The sequence below is a fragment of the Lathyrus oleraceus genome, chromosome 3, assembly GCF_024323335.1.
Source record: "Lathyrus oleraceus cultivar Zhongwan6 chromosome 3, CAAS_Psat_ZW6_1.0, whole genome shotgun sequence".
Lineage (NCBI taxonomy): Eukaryota > Viridiplantae > Streptophyta > Magnoliopsida > Fabales > Fabaceae > Lathyrus > Lathyrus oleraceus.
This window is the reverse complement of record NC_066581.1, coordinates 33814102-33824306: the sequence shown is the minus strand read 5'-3', so window position 1 is coordinate 33824306 and position 10205 is coordinate 33814102.

The window sequence follows — 10205 nt, the reverse complement described above, 5'->3', positions numbered from 1 at the left end:
ACCATGGATGGTGAAGATTTTCCATCCCTTGTGAATGCGGACGCAGTTAAAAAATACTTCGTATAAAAGGACCCGCTGGACGAAAAGAACAAAATAGTCCAGACAAAAATGGGCATCCCGCCGAACCAAAAACAGAAAGAAAGGTTCGGGCAAAAGTTAGGGATATAAAATGAAAATGTACACCCGGCAAGTCGAAAACCTGAAAAGGCGACTTGGGCAAAAAAGGGTATCCCGGTGGACTGAAAACCCGAAAGGGCGGTCCAGGCAAAAGAGGGATTAAAAACGAACAACTGCGTCCCGCATGATCGTTTGCGCTTTGGTTAAGGCATCATGGATAATACCCGGTAGGGATCAGTCGGAATCGTCTTGTTCAGAAGGCAGAAAGCACGGAGAGTCTGAGGACATATGGGGTGTAACCGAGTTGGAACTCGATGAGATCACGGGTTTCACATTGCCATTAGGATAGATTTTTCCTTTTGTGCGCAATTACCTCTTTTCAGGAATTGCCTTCCTTTGTATTGCTCATTTGAGCCACACTATTTTCAATCAATAAAATGCATATTCAGTCAAATAATTTGGTTTTTGTTTTCATTACCGCTTTGATTGCAAAAACATCCGATTATTTTGATAAAGAATCTTGCATTTTAAGACATACAGGTTCCTTCCAATGCATGTTTATAAGATTGAAAACTTGAAATCTTATTTGGAAGGTTGAGTGACCCAAGTGTTGAAATCTTGACACGCCTGGGGCACGGTTTTATCTAACGATCTCTTTTGCAGGTGCTGTTAGGTATTTTCACTCACTTGCAGGTTGTGATGTGGAAGCTGTTGAAAAACAAATCCCCATGAGAGTCCAATCAGGGACGAATGAATGTGAAGGGATGACGAAGAGACATTGAGACGTACGACGATCCTTGAATGATATCAAGAAGACTCTTCAAAATCGGAAGATTGGAAAGTCTGTGGAAATTCCCCGCAGGGTCCGATCAGGGACGAGGGACGATGAAGAGACGTCGAGGCGTACGCCGATCCTTGGAATTAATCAAGAAGACTCTTCAAAGTCTAGAAAATTGAAATTTCTGTATAAGTCCCCAGGAGTTCGCTCTCCGTCGAGCGCGGAGCGGTTGGGAATACAAGATGATGGAGCAGAAAAGGCCCAGACGAGTCTGGGAATTCTCAAAAGTGGAAAGTCGGTACGAGATTGGGAGGTGGATACCATGGTTCGACGAGTCGACGGGTGTTCTGTACCAACTTTTCTCATTTTCCCAGCGGGGTCCCCAAGTAGAGTTGTGAGGGCTAACTCCCCCGCAGATCCAAGGTCTGTGACTTTCCCAGCCGAGTCGAGATGGTTATCCCCGGCAGGTTTAAAGTGATGTTTCCTCAACAATCAGGCCCGAAGGTTGCTATCCCCGAGTGGAGCGGGTTTCAACGAAATATATCTCCAGTAGTGTTCATCCTACCAGTGGATTGGACAAGTTTCCGTAGCAGGCCGATATCTGCGTTCCCAGCTGAGTTGATTCTACATATGGATTGCATGGGTTGTCCCCAGCGGAGTGGCATTTGCTTCCCTAGCAGGGTCAGGATGGTTATCCCCAGCAGGTGTCAGATCGATGCTTCCCCAGTCGCCAGGCCTGAAGGTTGCTGTTTCCCAGCAGAGTGTTTGTGAAGCACTTCCCCAGTGAAGTCGTCAGGTATCTGTGAGGGTTCTCCAAGCAGAGTCGGGATTGATATCCCCAGCAAGTCAAAGATTATTATATCCCCACAGAGTGTTGGTGGTTCTTATCCCCAACAGTTTCTCGAGTGGATCGGGTGCAAAGGAGGTTCTTCCCCAGCAAGGGTTGCCTTATTCCCAGCAGTAGTGCTATTCCCCAGCAGGGTGGAGATTGGAGTATTGGCGAGTTCCTCAGCAGAGTGTCTCGTACTCCTCAGTAGAATCCCTTGAAGGAGATACTTTTTATACATTCATCATGAAAAAATAACATAGCATGTTGCATAGAAAAATAATAAAGCGCGTAGCATTTCCATAATTATGGAGCATTACGCAGAAAAATCAATCATGCATCATATTGCAAGCACAAGCTAGTCTCAAGCCGTGGTTACCGTTTGAGAGGTGGTTTTACCAGAAGTAAAGGTGTTACTCCGAGGAGTTTGGCCTCATGATTTGATCAAAGGTATTTCCCCAGTAGTGCGATACTGGAGGAGTTTTTCCGTCGGGCAGAGATGGAAAGGTTACGCGATCAGCGCGATTCAAGCCGTGGTTACCGCTTGAAGGTTTGGTTTTGCCAGTCGGTGAAGATGTTACTCTGAGGAGTTTAGCATTGTGACGTTGGGTCAACGGTATTCCCCAGTAGTGCGATACTGGAGGAGATTTCTGTCGTGCGAGATGGAAATCGGAAGATGTTTCTCTGAGGAGTTCAACATCGGGATTTTGGAGCAACAGAATCTACCGGTCATCAGTCAGTGTCTGGTCGAGTTCTCTTTGGTGTCAGTAAACATCATCATTCGATGTCCAGTAAACGTCGAGTTATTTCCCAGTCATTGTTTAATGTCTGGTCGATCCTTGTTTGATGTCCTGTCAACATCATTGTTTGATGTCCTGTCAACATCATTGTTTGATGTCCTGTCAACATCCTTGTTTGATGTCCTGTCAACATCCTTGTTTGATGTCCTGTAAACATCCTTGTTTGATGTCCTGTCAACATCATTGTTTGATGTCCTGTCAACATCCTTGTTTGATGTCCTGTCAACATCATTGTTTGATGCTTGTCAACATCATTGTTTGGTGCCTGTAAACATCATTGTTCGATGTCCAGTAGACGTCGAGTTTCTTCCCAGTCATCAGTCAGTGTCTGGTTGAAAGTGTTACTCTGAGGAGTTCAGCATCATGACGTCAGATCAGCAGTGTTCCCCAGTAGTGCGATACTGGAGGAAATGTTTCCATCAGACAGAGATGGAAATAATATCAGAAGACGTTACGCGATCAGCGCGATTCTGGGGTTCAAATGGAGAAAAGGAGATGTTGAGGCATTTTCTGGAGATGGGGTTCAAATGAAGAAAGGGAAGTGTTGCAACAGTTTCTGGAGATCGGGGTTCAATCAGAGAAGAGTATATGCTGAGGAATTTTCCGGGGTTCAAATAGAGATTGGAGTTGAAGATTATATCCAGAATGAGGTCCTTAGGATTACCTTCTGTTCATGTGTCACCTTAGACTCTGGCTGAGGCCGATGAAGGTCGTTATAGGTGTCTTCTGAGGAAGAGATACACATGCTACCTTCCTTTGTGAAGGTATACCCTCTGACATGTCGCCCTCAGAGTGGTTTGGTGTTATTTCCGACGTTGCCAGCGGAATTATCACGAGAGATTGGAGAACGGGGTTCAAATGGAGAAAGGAAGATGTTGAGGCATTTTCTGGAGAACGGGGTTCAAATGGAGAAAGGGAGATGTTGCGGCATTTTCTGGAGAACGGGGGTTCACATTGGCGATCGTGAGTTATCGTCAGGCGACTGGGGTTCAAACTGGAGAATGGGGTTCATTATTTTGGCAAACAGGAGAGCGGGGTTCAAATGCGGTGATCCGAGGATCGTTTGCGCAGGAAAATTTCGGGGTCCAAGAAAATGAAAATAAGAAAAATTTCGGGGTTCAAGAAAAGCATAAAAAGGAAAAGAATAATAATCCCGAGCGGATGTGGCGTTCAGGCCGTGGTTGTCCCTGTGTTACCATTTATTTTGGTATTCAGGTCGACGCTGTAATTCGGTGATCAGGCCGACTTTCTCCGTATCAGACGGGATTTCTTTTTCGAGATTGTTTCTTCGCTGATTCTGACGGGCGTTGTTAATTATTTCCCATCAGAGTGCAAATTGTTCGTCTGTTCTTGGTATTCAATCACTCTTCATCCTGATCATCTGAAAGCCGAGGCTGTTCATATCGACAGGTTCACAGTGGATTGAATAGGGGCAGCTGTAACACCTCAAAATTTGCCCTCCTCTCTTGGGACTAGCATATCATATTGCATATCATTTTTAGGTCATTAGGCATTGCATATTGCATATCATGTGGTTACATTGTGCAAGTCATCCTCACAAGTCTTGATCAGAAGATGAAGAGGTTATGTGCAAGCTAGGGTTTCATTGGACTGGTCATTAATCATCTGAGGATGTGGAGGTCTAAATTAGGGTTTTGTGATTCTCAAGGGTATTGATCTTCATCTTGATTGAAGTGATGCATCATCATCATCATGGTTTGTCATCATCAAGTGTTGGAGCATATTCCTTGAGATTAGGGTTTTGACCACTGGTCAACCCTAATCAGTTGCATTGGGCCAATCAGGGCATGGCAGGGAGATGGGGTCTACAATGGATATGGGGATCATTTCATGATTTTATTGTGCATATTGAGGCTAGGGTTTCATCATTGAACAATTTCATCAGAAGATTGGGGCTCAGATTGATCAATGCATTGCCAAATTCATCTATCAGTTGAAAAGACAACTGTGGTCAACTATGCTTGATTTTATGGATTTGGAGGTGGGAGAGAGTTGGATACACTTCATTCATGTTGGAACAAGTGTTATTTGACATTTCAAAGCTCAAGAATGGAGGAAATAAAGTCAGAACAAAAATTGCCAAAAATAGAAAGTGACTTGTAATGGAAGTTTCCAAAAATGGAAAGTTTTTGACCTTAAAATTACATGTCCAAGGAAGCTTCAAATGAAAATTTGTTCAACATGAAAGTTGTAGATCTTGGTCTCACCTTTCCAAAAAGTCCAAGAACTTGAAATTCCCATGTATGGTTGACAAGTTATGGTCCATTCAATTTCAAAAATGACCCATAATCAGAGGGGCATAACTTCCACATGGAGTGTCCAAATTGGATGATCTTTTTATGTGCAAACTCCATTTGACATGTACTTTCATGGTGCATAATTGGAATTCATCAAAAATGGTCAATGCAAAAAGTCAAATTTCAAGTGTACAGTTAAAAGATCCAGGGGCAAAATGGTCCAACTTGAGAAATAATGAGAATTTTGGAATGGGGATTTTTGCAACACCTCACAAATGCAATTTGAAAATTGTTTGAATGGTCATAACATGTCAAGGTTTCATATTTGGTCAACTCACTTTTGAAATGCACTTGAAAAGTATACAATTTACCATGGCATAGTGAAAATCAAAAATACACAACCAATGGCCATGGGACAAGTTGCAACACATCACACATGTCATTTTGAGAGTGTATGAGCTGTCAATGAGCTGTCACAGGGCTTGAGTGAAAAGACCATTTTGCCCTTGCTTAAGAAAAGTGGAGTTTTGCTAATTACATGTTACTTTGTTAATTTCATGATTAAAGCTTGATTAAGTGGAAGTATAAAGGCCTAATCATAACAAACTCTTGATCATAATCACAATTCATCAGAAATTGAAAATTTTTCCCTCCAAATTCTCCAAAATCTTCAAGAACACACAAGAGCAAAAATCCATAAATCTCTTCCAATTCTTCACCAAATCGTGTGATTCTTTTTGATTCAATCTCCAATCATCTTCTTCTTGATCTGTTTGGACGAATCCCTGGCTAACAACATCAAAACCGCGACTGTTCACATCTTGCACATTCATGGAGTTTTGTGAATTCTTCTTCCTGGATCAACTGTGAGCTTACCTAATCACTCCAATTACCTTCCTGGACATTGAACTCCAACTGTTTTGAGGAACCACGCGTGGAAGCTCAAGATTCATCAACTGCCATTCAAGGTACATAAATTTCGAATGTCACCATTGCTTCGATTTCCATATGCGTTTTGTAGTTCATGCAACGTAGGTCAACATGCTAGGTTTGGTTTTTGATTTGGTGAACTATTGAATGTGTAATCGTGTTTGGAAGATTGATGCATGTTTGCGTTTTCGCTCGATCCGTGAGCTACAGTTAGATTTAGGTTGATTAGGTTACATATTCGTGATCCTCATGTTTGGACCTTTCCAATGGATATTCATTTGTAAGTTTTGGTGAAGTTTTGATGTTTGCGTGTTCTTGCAAAATTCTGGAAATGATGATGAAGTTGATGCTGTTCTTGTTGAGTTTCTGGAAAATGTCATGTGTAGATCCGTGCCAGGCGCTTTCACTTTTGAATTTCTGTTTCCCTCCACGCGCAACCACTCACAGCGTGACACACCACATTAGTAAAACGCAGAGTTTTGGCATGGCTGATGAGAATTACAATTTTGCCATTAAATCCATTTTAATTAATAATAACACTTAAATAATTATTACATAATTCATTTAAACATTAGAAAAATAAAAAAAAAATAATGGCTAATCAGAAAATTATGAGGTTTTTTTTGATGGATCCCATTTTTCCTCTAGTTTTTTATGAGCATGGTTTTACAAGTTGTGCATGATAAAATGTTGACCTGGCCTATTGAACTTTGACTTGTGTGTATTTTTTACATGTTTTGCCATTTTCACTGTGAAATGCTCATACATTTAAAGAAATGATTGAAATTTTTTGTGCTCATTCTGGACATGTTGATGGTGATTTACATATAAAGTTTGTGATTTTTGGATACCTGAGGAGTGAGATATGTTTTTTTGAATCTAGGTGTGACAATTTGTGTCACACCTAGCTAGGTCAACTTCATGAATTTATTTGCATGACCTATGATTGTTGCATTGGATTGAAATTTTTCATGAATGATCATTGATGTGTCAAGATAACATGTGAATTGTTCTGGATTTTTCTATGGCATTTTCCATTTGATTGATAATTTTCTTCACTGTATGCTCATTTGGTGACATTGTGTGACACATGTTTGTATATTGTTTGTGAAATTCTCATATGGTTTTGGATGAAGATAAAATTTGGTATGCTGATTATAGACACATTTTAGGACATCACTGTTTTGGTCCCATTCATTTCTAATATGTTGTCACTCTGTTATGAATTTTTGAAGTGAATGCATGTGTTGATACCTTGAATTGGCTTGGATAATCTTGTCTGGATTTCTTGATTTTCATTGGCCTAGTTCCTTTTGTCCAATTGAGCTGAAAATTGACATGCTATACCTTGAATAGGTCCTGTTTAGGTGTGAATTATTTGAGGATTTTTGGAATTATTTTGGTATGCTTTTGATGGAATTCATTCTGTTTGGACATTGGATGTTGCATTTGACCTAGTTTGACTTGTTTTGGTCATGAAATGAATATGGTGAATGATATGAGTATGGGATCAATTGCATTGGCTTTCTATTTGCATTAATTTGGTTTTGGTTGAGAATTGTTTGCTGTTTAGAATTTTTTCTCCCTTTTGGACCCTAGGCTTGGCCTAGTGGTCCAGTTTCTCACATTTGGTTTGACTTTTCAGGATGAAATGCATAATGCTCAAGGAGAATGCTTCAAGTCAATTAAATTGAGATTGTTGGATGTTTTGAACTAATTTGACTTTGTTTTGTAGGTTGTGGAGCTTGAGCTTGAGCTTATAGCTTGCACTTATGTGCATTAACCTGTGTTGCTTAATCTGTATAGTCTGACTGATTAACATTTGCTGTTTATTGTTGTTTGTCTGAGTACTGATGATACTTGATTGATTTCAGGTACATTTAGTCGCTTACAGTTCCTTGAGAACTAGCTTGCTGTTGCTTGGTTTTTAAACCACTTGAGGTAGGACTTCTATTCTTCATGTAGTCTGGGAGACCCGGCCTGTTACCTGGCCGGGCAATTGTCTGAAGTCCTCCTTAAGAGGCAATGTTTGTGGTTGTTTACATTTGTGCCAAGCAGGTGAAAGACCTCTATGAGGCAATTGGTGGATCAGAGGGATATGCAATCTATCCCCCACTATTCTGTGAGTCGTCCCCCTGCTCACACGGCTGTGTGTTGATGCATTGGGACACAAACCCAAGATCTTGTGCTGTTGCACAATCGAGTCAGAGTCTTTGAGCGTAGAAGGGTCCCTCCATTCTGGACCCACGCTCCTTTGTCTGAAGCTCTCCCTGGTCAGGGATAAGAGTTGTGAGGTCTCATCCTCACTTCACCTTTTCATCTGCTTCACCTTAGCCTCGTAATGGCAAGGTTAAGAGCGAATAATACCCATGTACAGATGACTTGCTTCGGCAGTCAAACCCATTGTTTGAGCCTCACTTGATTGGTTATAGTGTGTGCTTTGTGAATATTTGTTTGACATGTTTGCTTGAAATGCTTATTTTGATCTGTATGCTTGTATGCTTGCTTTCTTCCTGGATAGGATTAGCTTGCAGTTGCGCAAGTAGGTAGAAACCTGAACATAGGGCAATGATGCATGACAACACTAGGCTCGAGTACAGCTCCCTGGTAGTGTGTCTCCCCTTGGTTTCTGGCTAGATTTTCTTTCCCTTGAGGGGGAACTACATCGCCCTGATCCTCGTTCCAGACGAGGTATGTAGGCAGGTGGTCGTGCGAGACCACTCCGGGCAACCTTTTTCTTTTTTGTGTGTGTTTACTTGTCATCTGATTGTGTTTGTTTGGTTCGGATGCTGACGTAAGTCCAGTGATTGGCTGTCGGGCTCCACGTTTGCCCTTTTGAGTGTGTTTTGGTTCGGATGCTGACGTAAGTCCAATGATTGGCTGTTGGGCTCCATGTTTGCCATCTGTTTGTGCATTTTGTGTTGTTTGGCGTGCGTAAGCCGAACTATAGTGGCTCTGATTCTCGTTCCAGACGAGATATGTAGGCATAGGATGCGATGTCCTATCGAGCTCCCTTCTCTTAACCCCACCTGCGTTCCCCTGTGTGTGTGTGTGATGTTTAGCAACCTTTTCTTTTTTAGAACGTGGATCCCGTCGAGTACGACGGACGTGAGGGGTGCTAATACCTTCCCCTTGCGTAACCGACTCCCTTACCCTTTCTCTTTGGTCGCAAGACCATTTCCTTTCCAGGTTTCTCTGAGCGTTTCCTTTCCCTATCTTGGGATAAATAACGCGCAGTGGCGGCTCTGTGTTGTTGTTTTTATTTGGGTCCCACCGGTTGTTTTTCGCGGATGCGACACTCAAGAAGTACCCAATGAAGGTGCATCCGAGCTTGGATGGCAATGATAAGAATAAACAAGTGAATGAAGCTAAGGTACATGGTTACCTTCGGCTAGAATTTTAGAATGCATTAGGAACTTTACTCTTTTTGGTAAATTGAATATTGTCTTTTTGCAACATAATTGAATGAATGTTTCATCTAGAACTTAAAACCACAAATTGTGAGGAAACCTCCATTGTACACTTAAATGCTGGATTCTAATAAGTTTTGTTGATTCATGAGATTCATGCTTTGTCTTTTATTATTGTGAAATTGTGGAAGCAATTAGAAATGATCAAGGCACTTGTTTTCTTTTGAGCACAACTACATCCAAAAACAACTTACCTGTGAGCAGAGAGAGTATTTGTTAACCCCTTTGAGCTTAAACAGTTGAATCTCGGCTTGAAATAAAGCGAGATCTCAAAAATCTTTTTTTTACAACCCGGAAAATATTGATTATTGTTTTTTTGCCGTAAAAAGTTAAGAGCATTCACTTAGGGTGAGTAAGAAATAAGTTGGGGAGAACGAAAAAGAATCGGTAAGTACCACAACTCTTGAAAAAGAAAAGAAAAACCGAGCAAGCATAGAAAAATATATGTATAGAAAATATAGAAAAGAAACATCTGTTTTGTATATATGATGTGAAAGAAAAGAACAAAAATAGAAAGAATGAAAATGAATGCTTGCTTGGAAGAAAAATAGTGAAAAATAAAAATTGAGTTGTGGAATATGTGTTGTGAAGGTTTCAAATAAGAAACAAATGAAACAAAGTCGAGATGTGTGAATAATACTGTGAATGTCTCTTTTTGCATCGGCACTTTCGTTTCAATGGCCTTAGAAATGACCCTTGTTTGTTAACCTAACCAAGCTTCAACCGAAAAGCCCGTAGTGATCTTTATGCTTCCACAGTACCATTTATAATTGTTAGACATTGTATGAATCTATTTGATTTCTTCATTGTTTGTTAGAGAGTGAGATTAGTCCCGCGGTTGCAAACGCGTAAAATCTTCATTCCTTATTCGAAGAGGAGAGATAGGATGATTCATTCAGAATAGTACTGTTGTAGATAGATAAATATTTTGCATTGCTATTTAAGTTTTAGTTCTTGTGTATTATTTTATTCAAACCGTTGGAAACTTGTATTTGCTGATTTCGCTTGTGTTTGAGCCGTTTATCC